The following is a 19534-nucleotide window of genomic DNA, read 5'->3' as shown; positions in this document are numbered from 1 at the left end:
CAGAGCTTTTGTAAGTGGTTTCTGCTGCGTGCTGCTCTGCAAAATGGAAGAAGCATACCCCTACGGCTTCCCGGGTAAAAGCCAGGCAGCTGAGACTGCTGGTTAATAGGATAACTGGAACTCTATCTAACTTTTGTTCTTTTGCTCAGTTTAGGTACCCTTTAACGACCGTGCCACCCCGATGGGCATGAATGCAGCGGCAGCCTCAGGACCGCCTAACGCCAATTGCCGTCAAGTCCTGGGGAGGGGTTTTAAAGAAGATCGTCATCAGTCTCCCAGCTTCGATCGCAACTAGGAGACTGTTAGATGGAGTAACCGCGGCCTATTTTCTCTGTACATCGATGCGATCTATGGCAGCGCTGTGCTGGGGTCAACCGTGTCACCTGGGAGGCAGGAGAGCGATCGGCTCGATTGGCTCTCATAGGCTGATGCCTATGACAGCCATCGGCTGGCGGGGGGAGGGAGGGAGTGTTATAAAATTAAAAATAAAGGAAATAAATATTTGTAAAAAAATAAACATCCCGGCAGGGATCAGAGCCCACCAACAGAGAGTTCTGTTGGTGGGCAGAAAAGGGGGGGGGGGAATCACTCGTTTGCTGAGTTATATGGCCCTGCAGCGAGGCCTTAAAGCTGCAGTGTCCTAAATAGTAAAAAATAGCCTGGTCACTAGGGGGGTGTCAAGTGGTTAATAATCGTGCATTAACGATTTCAGCCGCCCGATCACGTCCAGGCGGCTGCTCTGCTGCAGAGGCGCGCTTCGGCATGCTCCCGCGCGTGATGGTGGGCGCGTCCCCGTGCTGTTCCCCGGTAGCCCTGGGATCAGTGAACGGGAACATGGTTCTCGTTCACCGATCTAAGTTGCCAGCAGAAAAACCGACGGTTTCTAATCAGAGACCGCAGTTTTTCTAAAAAAAAAAATTCCCCGTTCTCCTTGTGCTTCCGGTAAGTGAGAAGCACAAGGAAAAAAAACCTCAAGGTGGCCATCTTGTGGCCAAATAGTAAAATTACATCTACATACATTTTTCATGCCAATTTACACATATTACAACATTAAAAATTAACTGTTTATTTCCCAACACCCAAAAAATTACCCAAATAAAATTTTTAATGAAAAAAAAAATTACAATAAAAAAAAAACAAATAGTTACCTAAGGGGCTGAACTTTTTAAATATGCAAGTGAAGGGTGTATACTACAAATCATTTTTTAAATTATAAGCTTGTAAATAGTGATGGACGCAAAACTGGAAAAATGCACCTTTATTTCCAAATAAAATATTGGCGCCATACATTGTGATAGGGACAAAATTTAAATGGTGTAATAACTGAGAGACAAACGGGCAAATAAAATACATAGGTTTTAATTATGGTAGCATGTATTATTTTAAAGCTATAATGGCTGAAAACTGAGAAATAATGATTTTTTTTTCAATTTTTTCTTAATGTTCCCGTTAAAATGCATTTATAAAAAAATAATTCTTAGCAAAATGTACCACCCAAAGAAAGCCTAATTAGTGGCGGAAAAAAAAGATATAGATCAATAAATTGTGATAAGTAGTGATAAAGTTATTAGCGAATGAATGTGAGGTGAAAATTGCTCTGATGCATAAGGTGAAAATTCCCCCCCGGCTGAAATGGTTAATCATTAGGGCAACAGGTGTCACCAACAAACACCTGTACACATGCTAGATTAGCTGCAGAGACTTCATGGAATGCGCATCTCAGAGTTTTTCTACCATATATACAGGGGCGTAACAATAGACCCTGCAAGGGTTGCAACTGAAGGGGGGCCCAGAAGCCACAGGGGGCCCCGTCCTGTGAGACTGCCAACTAAGAGCAAGGAGAAAAAAAAACGTTCTGCTTTCCCACAATTGTTCTAATGACTGCATCTGCTCAGCCCCTGATATGGAATCATACAAAGTTTTGCAGACAAAGATTTGTAGACAGTCCTTATTCACTGTTCAGAAGGGTCTTGTGTACAGCGCTGTTTAAGGAGGGGGGGGCGTCTGGCGGGTGGGGGCACCATCCAAAGTTTTGCAGGGGGCCCCAGTGATTTCTAGTTACGCCCCTGCATATATACCTCTGTAGCACTAAGGGACTTATTTATATACCCCTGTGATCGGTGCATGAAATCATAATTTGCTTACTTTTATCCTTTTGAAGTCCTTTTTAAAAAAATTTCAGAGGGAACGGGTATTTTTTGCATTTTTTTTCTGGTCATATAAGCTTTGGCCATGGAAGCTGGAAAAAAGTCGAGCCATTGAACTCTATAGTGGTAAAAAGAAGCTTCACTCTAATGCACTGCAAAAGAAAAGGCAAACGGATTCTTTGCAGCCACCAAAAACTAGAGATAAATGCCAAAAGTGGAAAACAAGTGTTTGCAACATTTTGAACCTTCCTTCCATTGTTTACATGTGGTACCTCTGTTCCACACTTTTTACATCTTCTTCAACCACATAATCTTTCAGGAACTGAGCTTAGATGAGGGGGTAACTGGGGAAGGAATAAGAAGACAGGATTTTGGGACCTGTACACACTGAAAATTACCAAGAGCAATTGCAAATGCAATGCAATTTTTTTTGTGTGTTTTTAATCAAAATTCTACTCACCTTTTTTGTACTTTTGCACATCTGACCTAGAAAATGAAATGAAAATCACATATATTGCATTTTCTACTGTTCTTTACAAACTCAAACGCTCAAAAAGGGATGCAGACACTGCGATTTTCTGAAATTACATAGCACCACTGTGAACAGCGCCTTGGGATTTGCATTTTTTTTGCAGAGACCTTGGGATTAAAAATTGTGCGTGATTCTAAAAGCATAGGCAATATGTACAGGCCCTAGGGCCAGATTCAGGTGGATAACTGATTTTATACTTATAGTGACACTGAAGCAAAAAAAACCCTCATGATATAATGAATTGTTTGTTTAGTACGGATAATTAATAGAACATTACTGTAGTAGCAAAGAATATGGTGTCATATTTTTATTTTTAGGTATATAGCTTTTTTATAACATTGCATCATTCTCTAATAATTGCAGTTTCTACAATACACTCTTTTGCATAGATAACAACTGAAGTTTCTTAACTCTTCCTATACTGGAAACAATATGAGACTCCTATCTGTGCTAATAATGTTTTATTTCTTAGCAGTACTACACATACAATTCATTATATCATAGGTTAATTTTCACTTCAGATTCCCTTTAAATAGTAACTGTAGTGAAAAGAATGTATTGTATATACAGTATATTTTTTTTACAATATTTCTTTATAAATTACTTAGTCAGTGTTTGCCCACTGTAAGATCTTTCCTCACCCTGATTTAGATTGTGCAATTTATAAAAGTAGAAGTGACCAGCACGGGATGGTTCAAAATGTCGATTTATTCACTTTCACAGCGTGAACAACATAAGCCCAAACATCCATCTTCAGGTCGGAATGTAAATACAGCTCTTAAAAAGTATTCATAGCTTTCAGATGCATGCAGTGAATGAAGGACACACTTCTAGGATAAAGCTATGTCCACACAACAGCCAGTTGCCGTTTCGAGTGGTATAACCGCTCTTTGTCAAGTGATAGCATGTCAAACATTGTCTGAACCACATCTGTATATACTCCACCTCTCCCCACAAGTAACCATTCACCTGTAAGGAGGACCTGCTGGGGAACTTCAGGCAAATCCACCCACCACACCACACACACTTGTCTGATAAACAGCCTAAATACTTAACCAAAACCTGTATACCGATAAGAACGTCACTGATTTGCCCGCTACCAGCTATTACCGCCTTCTAATGGGCGTATATATATATGACCTGCAATGTGATGACATCACTAAAGAAAACGCTTCTCGAATGAAGTTGCGTCTATTGCATAAAACGTTCGTGTACATACACGCATGCGTAAAATATAGGCGTAAATGGATGCGTAATTACGTAAATGTAACCCAGGCATGCGTGCAAATACCCCAACTCCCTAGATGGCTTTAAAGAGACTCTGTTACAAAAATTTCATCTTGTTTTCTACCATCCTACAAGTTCCTTAACCTATTCTAATGTGCTCTGGCTTACTGCAGCACTTTCTACTATCACCGTCTCTGTAATAAATCAGCTTATCTTTCCCCTGTCGGACTTGTCGCCCTGTGTCTGGAAGGCTGCCTACTCTTCAGTGTTGATCTGCTATGCACACCCCCCTCCAGGCCCCTCTATGCACACTCCCGTGTGTGTGTGTGTGTGTGTGTGTGTGTGTGTGTGTGTGTGTGTGTGTGTGTGTGTGTGTGTGTGTGTGTGTGTGTGTGTTATTTACATTAGCCAGCTTTTCTCTGCCCTCTTATCTTTTACAAGCTGGATAAATCCTCTGTTGTGAAAGGAGTCACAGGCTGAGGAATTACAGACATGGGCAGAGCTGTCTGCAGGAAGAAACAATCAGCCTGTAACTCTTCAGTGGGTGAGAGCTGCAAGGGAAAAGAAACACACAAATGATCTCTTGAGATTCAAAAGGAAAGCTGTATACAGCCTGCTTGAGTATGGATGTATTTTCTATGTGTGGACATATTGTACATCAACCTACTTCCTGTTTTGGTGGCCATTTTGTTTGTTTATAAACAAACTTTTAAAAACTGTTTTTGACTACTTTTAATGCGGCGGGGAGCGGCGAAATTGTGACAGAGGGGAATAGGAGAAGTCCCCTAAAGCCTAGGTTCTCAACGTGTGGTACGCGTACCCCAGGGGGTACTTCTCATGGTTCCAGGGGGTCCTCAGGCTTAATATAATTAACCAACAATAACAAATTACAGTTTTAGAAAATAACTATTATTTATACAACACCAAATTAGTATTTTAGCTAATTAAAAATTGTTTAGAATCAATGATCATGTACTACGATTAAATATATATTTGTCAAGGGGTACTTGTGATAATGTTTACTATGCTAGGGGGTACTTGGTGAGTACAGGGTGTTAAAAGGGGTACATACCAATAAAATGTTGAGAAACACTGCCCTAATGCACTGGTATGTTTACTTTTGTGCGCTTTTAACAATACAGATTCTCTTTAAACCCACAGGGAGCCACCTAGTGGAGGAAAAGAAAAACACACAAACTTCAAAATATAACCTTGAATAAAGCTATCCATCACCAAGCTTTTATAATGTCCCAAATTTAAAGACACAAAACCTTACACATCCCTCAACCTGAGGGAAAGCTCAGTGACAGAATACATTACCCAAGGTCTGGCTGTCCATCCAAACAGGGTGTTTAGTGGTTGGATATCTCCCGATTGTACCCTCTGTAAAAAAATAGTGCAAAAATTCCCATTTAAAATTGTAAGCATCACTGGGAGGGCTGGGCTACACACCAATATGCAGTAGTAAATCGATAAAGAAAGTGTTTCTGATGCTGAAATCAGAAAAATTACTTTAAAGAGAACCTGAACTAAAAATAAAAAGTAAAAAAAAACATACACAGGTCATACTTACCTCCCATGTAGGTAATCAATCTGCTCGTCAATCTCTTTCTCCTCTCCTGCGTCCTGTTTGTCCACTGTGATCGATGGAATTCTCTGTCCTTCATTTTGAAAATGGCCATTACCCCATAACCGCTTCCTGGTCAGCACACTGTTAAACTATTATATCGCCCACTTGAGCCATAGGGAAACATAGACATCCCCTTGCACATTCAGTTGTAACTGACAGCAGCTGATCTATAACTGACAGCAACGGGTATATCTCAGTTCTGACAAAATCTTGTCAGAACTGAAAGGGATCACTGTAAGAAGAAAATGGTGAGCTTCTGAGAGGAACTGATGGTGAGGCAAGTATGTAATATTCATTTGCAGCTACATGATGTGTTTATTTTCATTTATTTTATTTATTTATTTATTTATTTATATATTTCAATTATTTTACTCAGTTCAGGTTCCCTTTAAAATTGGATATCATGAATAATTTACTGCATTCTACTATGTGTCACTACAGAGCCTCTTTGAAACATTCCCAGTCATACCAGTAGTTGGGACTCTAAAAAAATATCACATTTTCATGTGTATGTGATAAACATTTTTTTTATAATATTCATTTTTAAAAATGATTTTTTTTAACTAAATACTTAAAACATAAATAAATTACAATACATTTTTTTTAGATTATAAACTCGCAAAGGCAAGGCTTTCTCCCTTTCGTGTCTTAAAAATGTAGTATGCTTTGTTAATCACCATACAATTTGTCCCCCTGTGACTTACTACTGTATATTGACAACCACTTCTATATTGTATACCAGTATCTGTATATCTGTATTGTCATGTATACCAATGTCTGGATATTATGTACCCCTGTTTGTTTCTCCTACTGTACAGGTGATTTGAGCGCTGGGATTGTCGACTACAAGAAGACACTGCAATACAAGGAAGTGGCTAGGCAGCACCAAGAGGATGATTTGGGCATCTGGTACGGATTAGGTGATGGCGTCCAGCACCGTAATGTAGCTGTTAGTAGCCAAGCTCTGAATATCGGATTTGATTGGCCACCGGTGATTGGGAGCTTATATATTTTTTTCCCCTGGAAATTTATTCCAGATTCTCTCCAGCAGTGGGTTCAGAGTTTAGCTATTAGTAGCCGAATATTGTGTTTGTTTGTATTGGCCCTCCAGATATAGGCTATATATAGGGCTAGATTCAGGTTATACGTGGGGGCAGTGGTGTAGGGATCAATATAGCGGTTGCTATGGAGCCCGTAGCCAAGGGGGCCTTGGTGATCTCAGCTAATAATAAGGGGGTCCTCTGCAGGCCTTATGGAGACACATTGTTGGCCCCCTGAATTGCAGAGTAGCGAGCGGAGCGCTGTAGAGAACAGATATATCTCCCTGGGCTACCTATACTTGGGGAGCTAATTTGGCTACCTATACTGGGGGCTACCTATACCTAGGGGGCCTCTCTGGCTACCCATACTGGGGATATGTCTAGCTACTCATATTGTGGCTAACTATAATGGGGGCTACCTAATACTTGGGAGGTATCTCTAGCTCCCTATACTCGGGAGCTACTTGGGGCCCAAAGGTTCCATATTTTTTGGGGGGGGGGCAATCAAAGTTTTGTTATGGGGCCCCATGATCCACATTACTGATAATCTAATTGTCAGCCTCCTCCCCTAGCCAAATTAACAAACCCAAAGGCTCAATATGTACTTTCTTTTAGGTGCTGTCTTATGCATGTACAATAACAGTGTGCATTAGGTGTAAACAAACATAACAACTTTTGCCCATGGCAACCAGTCAGTTGTCATCCAGGAATCGCAATCCTCCTCTGAGAAAATTGAAACATGCCAATCTGTCATTGCTGAGGTTAAAATAAACATGCTCCATAGTATCTTCCTAAGTTTCTTCTAACAGAAATATCCTAATTGTAGTGCGGGTGGGGGATGCATCCCCTTTTATCTCGGTTCTAGATATCTGTCTCCTGACTGATCCTCCTCTGATGACACGGCCAGCAGAGTGACACTCGGTCCATGGCATTCCACAGCTGACTATGAGCTTCCCTTATACAGAGTATCTCAACACCTCAGGAATGTCCCTGCTCACTTACTGATAATTTTATTTTGGTAACACGGGGTGGGGCCTGTGACTGCAAAATGTAGAGTGCTGGGTGAATGCCGATTTGTGACCTTTTTTCAGTTGTCCTTTCTCCTTTGTCCCTAAAGTTTTTTTTTTTGTTTCATCTTTTCCATTGTGGCGGTGACAGCAGATACAGCACAAGGCCTGAGCAGGAGAGAATAAGGTAAATTCCCAATTTTGTATCTGCTGGGACGGATCTAAATGTCAGTAGTGTGTATCAGAATACAATTAGATAGCCTGAAAGCTTCTTTCATGACTTAAAGATAAACTTTAGAACTGGAATTGTTTTAAAAGTTAGCTTTAATACATTAATAATTCACTGTTTAACATTAATGAATATTACACAAATGTGTATTCTGTAGTTGCTTAATGTTTGGTTATGTATATATAATGCATTAACCACTCACTAATGCATTATATGATAATGCATATATATGGAATTCAACGGATTAAGCTAAATATATATAAATATTTAAAGATCAGTTTGTATGTTGAAGATAATGTGTCTAAATTGATTATTCCTAAATAAGTATTTACTCTTTAAGCAAAATGATAAACATGCACAAACTCCTGCCAGTTAATCAGTTTTATTGAACTAATCTGAATTCAGTAAACTACAATATGATTGGTTTACAACTTTACATATTATTTACTGTTTTTAAGTAATTTTTAGTAAAAATGTAATCATTAAGAATGACTGAATTTAGCTGGTTTAGCACGTTTGACTTTTGTTTACTGCCTGTACTAGACATTCATTGTTAATTGTTGTCTAATTATTTTGTTAGTTTGTATTTGATTTTTACTTTAGTGTGTGACATAATGGTAAAATCACTTTACTGTGGTAAGCGGAATAATGTTGTAAAGTCTTGCATGATGAGTAGAGCAGAATGCAATACATTACATGGAATGCATTATACAGGGTACTCTACTCATCATACTGTACGTAAGACTTTGCGCACGTTATTCTGATTACTGCAATTCAGTAATACACCCATAGCCTATTAGGGCTAGTTTCCACTTGCGGTGTTGGTTGTGGATGTGCGACTGCATGTTGGTTTGCAATACCAGCGTGCGTTGTCCAGGGTGGCGCTATGGCATACATGAAATAAAGGTGCCTGAATAAAAGGGGGCGTGGGGATTGCCACTAGTAAAATATTGCTAAGGTTAGCGAGATGGTACTAGTGAATTTTGATAGTAAAATATCGGTAATATTTACCAATATTTTACTATGGATAAACCTAACCCTATTTTCACACAGAAGTCTTCCCCGGTGTTGCCTAACCCTTAGAACCCCCTTGGTGGTGCCTAACCCTAAAGCCCCCTTGGTGGTGCCTAACCCTAAAGCCCCCTTGGTGGTGCCTAACCCCCCCCCCCCCCCTCCAGGGATGCCTAAACCTAGCTCCCCCTGGTGGCACCCCTAACCCTTAATCACCCTTCTTAAGCTAACCCCCTTGTTACCTTCTTAGCCGCATATCGTGGCTTTGCAGAAGCCTTTGTGGCATCAAATGTAAAATTGGGTGCCGTATGGCGCCCCCTATTACCATGTTATGCTGTTAAATGCAGCTTTTATCATAGGTGCCTATGGCGGCACCATTTTTTTTCAGAAAGGGTTCCTGTGCCCTTTTTTCCTGCTTCAGGCATATTTGTGTTGTGTTTATGTGCAGAAAATTGCTGCATGTTGTTAGCTTTTTCTTCTGAAAACATTATCACATACGGAAGAAATGCACTAGGAGGAAACAGCCAAATGATTTTCAAAGGGCTGCATTGTTCTTGTGTGTTTACTGCTCAGAATTCACACCCAGTGGAAACAGGACTTAACTGTAACATCAGATTGCATTATTGTTCATCACTCCTGAGAAAATATATTCTTTCTGAAATGCATTGAAGAAGGTACGCAGGAACAGGTGTCTCAGTGGTTTTGCTGCTGTCCGGTCCAAGTTTGTGAAGTCCCCAATACCTCAGAGTAACTTGAGTAAAACTCCTTCTCAGAGGCACTGCTGTCAACAACTGTAAGCTCTGTGACATGTACACAGAGGTGCCAAACATGTTAGAAATGCACAGGATTAGTTTAAGATTCAGTTTGGGGATAGGATAGGCTATAGATCAGTGGTCCTCAAAACTAAGGCCCGTGGGCCGAATGCAGCCCCCTGAGGCTTTTTTTTTACTGGCCCCCCAAACACAAAATGTATAATAATTTATAGATGTGGCCCACTGCACCTTTACATATCAGCGGCCTGCATATAGAATAGCCGTGCTGGCACCACCCATCCACGTATTGTAGAAGCCAGCAAGCAGTAATTCACTGGCATCTAATTCTGCATCAGGTGACACTGCTGTCCAACTGGACGGCAGTTTGTTACCTGGGTATGCTTCACTGTCTGCTGCACAAAGAGTTTCTTTGGGCGCTGCATGACTGGCTGCTGCTTAGAGTTCTCCTCCGGGCATTATTGGGTGTAATCAATACCTTGATTCAATGTAATGGTTTTCAACATCATTTTATGTATGTTCTGGCCCTCCAGCAGTTTGAAGTAGGTTGATCCGGCCCTTTACCAAAAAGGTTTGGGGACACCTGCTAAAGATCAATCTTATAAACCCCTGCTTGCCACTGCAATTTTCCATAAACATTTAAAGAGGAACTTTAACCCAGGATTGAACTTCATCCCAATCCGTAGCCAATACCCCCTTTCCCACAGGAAATCTTTACCTTTTCTCACATAGATCATCAGGGAGTCTGTTTAGCTGATATTGTGGTGAAATCCCTCCCACAGAGTGCTGTCATGACCATGACAGTTTCCTGTTTGTAAACCTCATTGCATTAAGGGAAATAACAGCTTTTTCCATTAGCCAAGCAAGCAATATCTCTCTCTGTGCATAGAATTATCAGTAACGAACATTCTGTACAGATCACCTGGCAGAACTAAAGAGGTCGCCGCCAGTGATCCATTTCAGAATGTAACTTGGGCAGAGGAAAGATGATACAATGGGCAAACACTGACTAAATAATTTATAAATTAATATTGTAAAAAATAAGCAGTTTTATCCATTGTTATGTTCACTACAGTTCCCCTTTAAAGCACTAAGAACTAGTGAATTGCTTAACCTTCTTGGCGGTAACCCCGAACGTAGTTCGGGGTAAGCCGCCGGAGGGTGCCGCTCAGGCCCTGCTGGGCCGATTTGTTTAATTTTTTTTTTGCAGGACGCAGCTAGCACTTTGCTAGCTGCGCCGGCAACCCGATCGCCGCCGCCGCGCGCCCGATCGCCGCTATCCGGTGCGGCGCGCGGCCCCCCCCCCCCCCCCAGACCCCGTGCGCTGCCTGGCCAATCAGTGCCAGGCAGCGCCGAGGGGTGGCCCGGGACTCCCAATGACGTCCCGACGTCAGTGACGTCTGTGACGTCATCCCGCCCGTCGCCATGGCGACGGGGGAAGCCCTCCAGGAAATCCCGTTCTTTGAACGTGATTTCCTGATCAGAGATCGCCGAAGGCGATCGAAGAGGGCGGGGGGATGCCGCTGAGCAGCGGCTATCATGTAGCGAGCCCTGGGCTCGCTACATGATATAGAAAAAAATAAATAAAAAAAAAACTGCCGCGCTGCCTCCTGGCGTATTTTTTTATACCGCCAGGAGGGTTAAAGCGGTATCGTCACCATAAAAATCAAATTTCAACAGCAACTGGTCTGAGTGTATTAAGTGATAAAGATGCTAATCCTGCATTCAAAACTTTTTCTGCTGTTATTATTCGGATTGATCACATACTTAAGGAGCACTGGGCCTTTAGTAGTCGGTGCCAAAGAATTGCATGATGGGGGTTCTTTTTATCTATAATGTATTCCTCCTCTTTCCTTTATTTACCTGCCAGCTGCTTATCTGAAACCTAATCCCCTACTCACCTGTGTTTACAAGCAATGCTGAGGCGACTCAGCGATTGGAGGAGACAAGAAAAAAAGTAAAGGGCAGAAATGACATCACGAGTTAGCCTTAACTGTGGGCAAAAGACATGGCCCCCACTAATAACAGAATTCTCATCATTTACTATATAACATTCACTGAAATCAAAACGTGGACAGTATAATACATGTGTTATGTAAGTAGATCAAGTATTTATCTACTTATATATGTGTTTTTTTCCCTGGCATAGTATGGCTGATCGTACTGCTTTAACAAACTTTATTAGCGTCAGATGAAAGCTGTTGAAGTGAAAGTATTTGCCTGTATTTTTCTCACCTTATCTGTTTTTACATGTCTTTGTCCCCCTATGGAAGAGGAGGAGGTTGTGCTTGTTAAAAAATGGCTGTAGTTACAAACTGAATCTGGCCATACATGCATTGTTTTTCCTGATGGTATTGCTCCAACGCATCTGCTTGATTTGCTTTTAATCAAGTTTGTGCAGTTAATCCTGTAAAAGTCTGATCTGACATTTTGGAAAATCTCAGGGCAGTGCATTGAGCAGTACAACGATTGTGGGTTTATCGATGCCCAGTAGAGTACTGCTGAAATCTAGTAACACTGAGAAATCTACCTTTTAGTACATCAGGGACTTCTGTGTGGCTGATATTGTGGTAAAACCTCTCCCACAGGAAACTGTTAGGGCCATGGCCCTCACAGTTTCCTGAATGTGAACCTCGCTGCACTGTGCAAGATAACAGCTGTTGCCAACTGTAAAACAACCTTTTCGCCTATCACACTGTTAGTGGGAGTGTTTATAGATAAGGGCAGTTGGTGATGTTCATTTTCTTTCAAGCCTGCCAGCAGTAAAGATGATGACCTGCAGGCGCACGGTGGATTTACTATTGTTAAATGGGGCACTTCCAGCGCTCTGCACTGCACCGTAGGCAATGTGATTTAACCCATACACCTGTATTTCCCTGCGGTAGCAGTGCGGTAAACTGCCACAACGCAACACTTCAGTGTGAAAGGGGCCTGAAGCTGCATTGCTTGATGATACATGTGTATGGCAGTGTCTGCTGAATGGCCGATTGTCCAAACTATCTGCTGGTCTCCCAGATTCAACAGTTTTACAATATTTTGAATTTTCAGGGCTCGAGAGTGTTATGGAAAAAAACATAACATTAGGCTCTCAGGCCTTCAAATATATATACAAAACAGGAGCATATCAACAATTACAGTCACTCAATATGTAATCTTCCATACTCAAGCAGGCTTCCCTGATCATTACTCTTGTGGTTGCTACCTCAGCAGGTTCCATGCTCCCGGTGCTGTTGCAAAGTGGAGAGGGATACATGGGACAGAACAGGTAAAGAGAAAAAATAGAGGAACAGAGAAACAAAAAGAGAAATAAGAAAGGAGGGTGTGTTACCAAGGCCAAGGGTGCCCCCCCCTCTCCCCCCGACTGCACCCTAATTATTATGTTGTAGTTTTCTGCTGCCGGGTAACACTACCATCATGTCAATCACTGACATGCGTTGTGTTAAAAACGCTGCCAGTCCGCTGAATTTTGATTGCATCCAAGTTTAGATGCTGTAATTCCCCTAGCGTGAGAAACAGTAGAATTAACTTTATGCAGTGTTGTGCATCAGGCCCAATATTTCTTATATATTTATGATAAGTAATGTGCCTTGATTGCAAGACTTGGTCATTCTTGCTCTGACTTCCAGGTCACAATGAGTTCCACATGCAAAAGCTGACAGGACTTGGCATAGCCCCAACCAGCTAATGAAATGCTTGCTTTCATTTTGTAATGTGCTGTAGAAAAGAATGTGACAAAGGTCCATGTTGGCTCTATAGATCAATTAAGAAGCAAATAATTCCCTGTGTTAAAGCATTTGTCCTTTATTAGATTTCTACTGAAATCAGAAGATTTGCAGCAGATTCTACCATCAGATAGATTTCTGTCAGATGCCTGTCAAGTCGAATCTGATGTGTGTCACACACTAGTACCAGATTTCCAATAGATTTCAGAATGAAATCTATTGGAAATCGATCCAAATGCATTATTGGACCATTAGATCCAATGCAACTCTATGGGCCATCGATCTGCTATCAGCAGCAGATTGACCTAGATTTTCCATCCTGTCAGATAGATCAAATCCATTGAAATCGGCTGCAAATTGATCGAATGGGGAATTTGATAGAATCGATTTCTGATCGATCGATGGCTGACATCGACCAGTGTATGGGCCCCTTTAGAGGACACCTAAACTGAGACAGATTTGGATGCTGCCATATTTATCTCCTTTTGAATGATACCAGTTGCCTGGCTTTCCTGCTGATGTTCTGCCTCTAATACTTTTAGCCACAGATCCTGAACAAGTATGCAGATCAGGTGCTCTGACTGAAGTCTGACTAGATTAGCAGCATGCTTGTTTCAGGTGTGTGATCCTGATACCACTACAGTCAAAGAGATCAACAGGAAGATATAAATATGGCAGCCACCATGTCCCTCTCAGTTAAGGTGTTCTTTAAGCCCTACTTGCTGTATTCTTCTCAATGCAGTACAAAGCTTTGCAGCTGTTTGACTTGCTGCCCAATCAACAAAAATATACCACCTTTCCCCATCATGCTCCAATTAGTAAACTGTCAAAAATTATCACATTTGAGTGCGTCCATGGCCATGCTCCGATGGAAGATGTCGACTTTTTTTACACCAGGTATCCCCGCCGCTTGTCAAACTCTGGCACACGTGTCAGCGTTACAAACCCTGACATTTGGCTGCATTAAATTGCAACTAAAGGGCAATCGTGGCTGGCAGATCGGAGGATGATCTGCCCGACAAGCACTCAGTTCAGATAGATGTGATCAGATCAGAATTTTACAATAGTACAGATAGCCATACAGTATTTGGTGAAAATTGATGTGAAACCATTCTATGGTTGGTTAAAATAGAGAATTTTGACGATCAGAATGTTGGATTTTACGATCGTATCTGAAGAGAGGAAGTGCCTTAGTCAACCCCTTTATGGCAACCATTGATAATTACCTTATGATTACATACAACGAAAATCTGTTTGTATGATCGCATCTAAGGAAAATATTGTACCGCCTGCTGCAAAAATCAGCCCTGGATGTTTTTCTGTCGATGTCGGTCCAAAGAATATATTACTAAAAAACCCTCCAAACTGCCCATTTTGTCAGTTTTGCGTCTAGAGCAGTAATTATTAAGATGAAATAGGGCCCCAGGCAAGATAGCACTTTTTGCCCATCGCTGATTTATTCTGGCTTTTTTAGTAAGATCTGGTGGGGGCCAGTATCCACCAGGCCCCTATACTCTCTTCAGGCCCTAGGCAACTGCCTGGGTTTCCCTTGTGGATGATCTGGCTCTAGTTTATAGAACCCTGCAGCTACGGTTTTTCTTAGGATATATTGTATACACTGTATTCAAATTGCATTTGGCATCTTTGGCATTATTCTACTGTGGTGAGGGGTGCAAGATTAGCATAACTGACAAATGCACTGCTCAGTTGTTTGATAAGTGGAGTACTGAAGGGCGGGTGGCGGAGAATGTAGAAAGCCTGATAAGGGAAAAGCTGTTACCTAATGATAACGCTGTTTGTAAGATCATAGAGGAGAGATGCACATGTAGCTCTTTCAGACCAAGAGATGATCAATGCATCATATATAGTGCTATATAAAGAATTTCCTGTAAAATGTACATAGAAATGCTTGTATCTATTATTAGCAACCAGTATGCTGGAAAGTAATTTAGGTAGAGCGTAAAAAGAATTTAGTGCAGTCTGCCTACTCATGTTTTTATTATTATTTTGTATATATATATTTATATAGCACTGACATCTTCCACAGCGCTGTACAAAGTATATTGTCTTGGCACAATCTAATCCCTCCATAGTCATACGTCTATGTATGTATGTATCGTAGTCTAGGGCCAATTTAGGGGTAAGCCGTCTATGTTTTTGGGCCATGGGAGGAAACTGAAGTACCTGGGGGAAACCCACATATACATTGGGAGAACATTTAGAATGTGCCCTGGCTGGGATTCAAACCAGGGACCCAGCGCTGCAAGGCGAGAGTGCTATCCACTACACCATCGTGCTATTTGCTGTCCCTAAGTACATGGAAGGTAAGATCCTGTCTTTCATCTGTATTTCCAAGTGACAGATAGACTCCACTTCTAGTCTAGTAGTCTATGTAGTGTACAAGTAAGGGGACCAAAGGATCCCAAACCTAGTCACTAAGAGTGAACTACAGCAGTAATGTTTATAAACAGGAAGAAGTCCACCAGCAACTGAATTTTAATTTTGCTAAAATAAGATTTCCTTTTATTACTACTGCTACTCAACTGTTGTGTTTTATAATGATGGGAAGTGGTGACTGCAGGGAACCTACAAACAGGATCATTGCCAACCTGTGTGTTAATAGCTAGATCAGGTGACAGTTCTCTCATGTCTTCATCAGTCTGTACTGATATGACAGCTGCCATCACAACACTTCAAATGGCAATAATCTGACATTGTGTTTCTACAAAAAAGCAACAAGTACCTTGGGCCAGCAGGAACTCACTGAGGATTGCAATCAGGAGGAAACCTTGTATTTTTGAGAGGAAAAAAAAAGGGAAATGGCTTCTTTTTTGACGTTCTTCTTGCATTTCCAGATGGGGCTGTTCTCTTGCAAGCATGACGCAGCATCACATGGGTGGGGAATCCCGCTGGTGCACACGTACATTCACTGATAACGTCACTAAGTCACTAGAACATACGGAGTACTTCAAACTTCTTCTAGTTAACAGATACTATTTGCATAACTACATCGCTCCCAACTGACCTCTTTTTGGAGGTATAGTCCCTCTTTTCGAACTAAATCCCCCTGTCCCCATTTCTCCATAGCTCCCAACTGTCCCTCTTTTGGAGGGACAGCCCCTCTTTGGGAACCATGTCCCCCAGTCCCTATTTCTCCCTCTTTTGTCCCTCTTTCAGGACTGATGTACAGATCTATGTAAATATATGTATTTTTTTCTACAGAAAAATGTGTTTCATTGACTCTAAACTTTATTTCCATACTCTAAATTTATATATTTCTTATTTTCAAATGTTAATATGAAGGAAAATGAACCAGAATAGAAAGGACCAATGTGGTTTGAATAATAAAACAACATATTTTTCTTATGAAATCTTCATAGTATGTGTCTACTAGGGGTGTATCCAGGGTGTAGTTAGAGGTGTGGCAGGGGTGTGGCTTGAGTGTTACTCTTTCTGATCTCAAAAAGTTGGGAGGTATGCTTTCTCCCTAATTTCTCCCTCTTTCAGGACTGATAGAGTTGTGTAAATATAGGGATTTTTCTATTGAAAACTGTGTTTAAAGTACATGGAAAGCAAAAAAAAATCAAACAGATACTTACCTAGGGAGAGGGAAGGCTCTGGGTCCTATAGAGCCTTCCCACTCCTCTCACGATCCCTGCGCTGGCTCCCCTGGTAACAGACTTCACCCGATTGGTCGAATACTGCTCCCTGTCGATGCAGGGAGCTTTGGAAGCCTTCGGGAGCTCGAGTGCTCCCGAAGATGGGCTGCTCCGCACTGTGCCTGCGCTAGAGTGCTCTCTCATGCTCACACTTGCGCAGTACAGAGCCGTCCATCTTCGAGAGCACTTGGGATCCCGAAGACCTCCAAAGCCTCCTGCCACCGGGAGTCAAATGGAGGAGCCAGCGCTGGAACCTAGGGACCATTAGAGGGGGAACATAAGAGGAGCAGGTTGCTCTAAAGGACCCAGAGCCTTCCCTCTCCTCAGGTAAGTATCTGTTTTTTTTCCGCTTCCCACTAACTTTAAAAGGAACTGTAACCCAGAATTGAACTTCATCCAAATCAGTAGCCGATACCCCCTTTCCCATGAAAAAATCTTTACCTTTTCTCAAACGGATCATCAGGGGGGTCTGTATGGCTGATATTGTGGTGAAACCCCTCCCACAGTGTGATGTCAGCACTTAGGTACTGACATCACACTGTGGGAGCCTTGTTGCGTTGTGGGAAAGAACAGCTGCTTCTAAATGCCAAAAAAGCAGCATCTTAATGTTTATTTTTTTTTAATGGAATTTTATTCCTTTTGGTTAAGCTGCCAGTTAACTGAACACGGACATGCTCAAACAACATTATAAAGTAAGAACTCCTGCCACATGGGGATAACTAGGTAACATGTTCCCATCATCTGTTAGGGAACTATGTATGACATGCAGCAGAAAGTTGTTGAGTGACATTGCTATCTTTCTCTTTCCATTCATAGCCTATTGCATGTCTACTTTTCACTCTGTAGTCCACTATACAGTATGGTCTGGCAGTACTTTTTCAGGACAGATGCATTCTAAAAATGTGTTTAAATTACTCTAAATTCTATTCCTGTCTTTAAAATTGATACATTTCTTATTTTAAAATGTTCATATGAAGGAAAACTAATGATAAAAGAAAGGACTAGTGTGGTTTCAATTATAAAACTACTTTTTTTGCTTATGAATTCCTTGTGGTACCCATGACGAGGGGTGTGGCAGGGCATGATTAGAGTTGTGGCAGGAGCGTGTTTTGTAAAGGTGTCTCACTTTTTATCTCAAAGAATTAGGAGGTGTGCTAACTCCCACAATAGCCGCTGCATTCTTACATAACAGTCACATGACTGCCATGCTTTCAAGGAGAGGTTGTGAGACCACAGCAGCTGATGAAGGTATGAGGCCACAGTAGCTGAGGAAGGTGTGAGACCACAGTAGCTGAAAAAGGTGTGAGGCCACAGTAGCTGAGGAAGGTGTGAGGCCACAGTAGCTGAGAAGGATGTGAGGCCACAGTAGCTGAGGAGGGTGTGAGACCACAGTAGCTGAGGAGGGTGTGAGGCCGGAGTAGCTGAGGAGGGTATGAGACCACAGTAGCTGAGGAGGGTATGAGGCCACAGTAACTAAGGAGGGTATGAGGCCACAGTAGCAGAGGAGGGTGTGAGGCCATAGTAGCTGGGGAGGGTATGAGGCCGCAGTAGCTGAGGAAGGTGTGAGGCCACAGTAGCTGAGGAGGATGTGAGGCCACAGTAGCTGAGGAGGGTGTGAGGCCATAGTAGCTGGGGAGGGTATGAGTAGAGATGAGCGTAATTACCTAATTACGAATTTCCGAAATTTCGCGAAATTACTACAATTACGATTTTAGCAGTAATCGAAATTTCGTAATTTTCGCAAATTACGCAAATTTTCGTAATTACGATTACGAAATTTAGTATTTTAAAGTTTGCAAAGGTTTCTATCCCTCTAGATGCCTAAAATGAATAACCAACCAACCTCCTCCTCCTCCTCCTCCTCCTCCTCCTCTCTCTCTCCCCAGAGATTTGTAGTATTTCAAAACCATACTCACATTCATGACATGTCCAGGGATCAAACCCAGGCCAACCACATGGAAGACAGCTATGCTCACCACCATACCACCAAACACACACTAAATAAACTGCTAACCTAAATCTTACTTGTAGACAGTCATATGAGACACATGCTGGGTGCAGGGCTTTGTGATTGGACCATGCGATAGAGTGAGGTGCAAAAATGAAATCATGCCTAGCAGAGGATGGTTTCACAGTGCTAAATGCTAGGCTGGCTGTGGTGCAATTGGTTAGTGTGTCTGGCTGGTAACAGCAAGGTTACAGGTTCAATTCCATCCAGGCATGTCTTTTCCTTTTGCGTTCAACAGTTGTCCAAACAGAGCCAACAGAGCCCCAGATAGCCATGTAGAGTTAGGTCACAGCTAGCCTGGCTGTGGTGCAATTGGTTAGTGTGTCTGGCTGGTAACAGCAAGGTTACAGGTTCGATTCCATCCAGGCATGTCTTTTCCTTTTGCGTTCAACAGTTGTCCAAACAGAGCCAACAGAGCCCCAGATAGCCATGTAGAGTTAGGTCACAGCTAGCCTGGCTGTGGTGCAATTGGTTAGTGTGTCTGGCTGGTAACAGCAAGGTTACAGGTTTGATTCCATCCAGGCATGTCTTTTCCTTTTGCGTTCAACAGTT

The 19534-nt window shown here is 41.9% G+C and overlaps 1 protein-coding gene across 1 annotated transcript in view; it reads left to right on the top strand.

The window, feature by feature from the left end:
* Positions 1-7745: 7745 nt before the first annotated feature.
* Positions 7746-19534, top strand: part of LOC137532976 (spectrin beta chain, erythrocytic-like) — a 564120-nt gene continuing 552331 nt past the window's right edge. The window contains exon 1 of the mRNA XM_068254046.1: positions 7746-7770. The gene's annotated coding sequence lies outside the window, so the exon portion shown is untranslated. The remainder of the gene's footprint in view (positions 7771-19534) is intronic.

This window comes from Hyperolius riggenbachi, chromosome 9 (assembly GCF_040937935.1).
Source record: "Hyperolius riggenbachi isolate aHypRig1 chromosome 9, aHypRig1.pri, whole genome shotgun sequence".
In the NCBI taxonomy this organism is placed as follows: Eukaryota; Metazoa; Chordata; class Amphibia; order Anura; family Hyperoliidae; genus Hyperolius; species Hyperolius riggenbachi.
The sequence above is the reverse complement of the archived record's forward strand: the minus strand, read 5'-3'. Positions and strand labels throughout refer to the sequence as shown.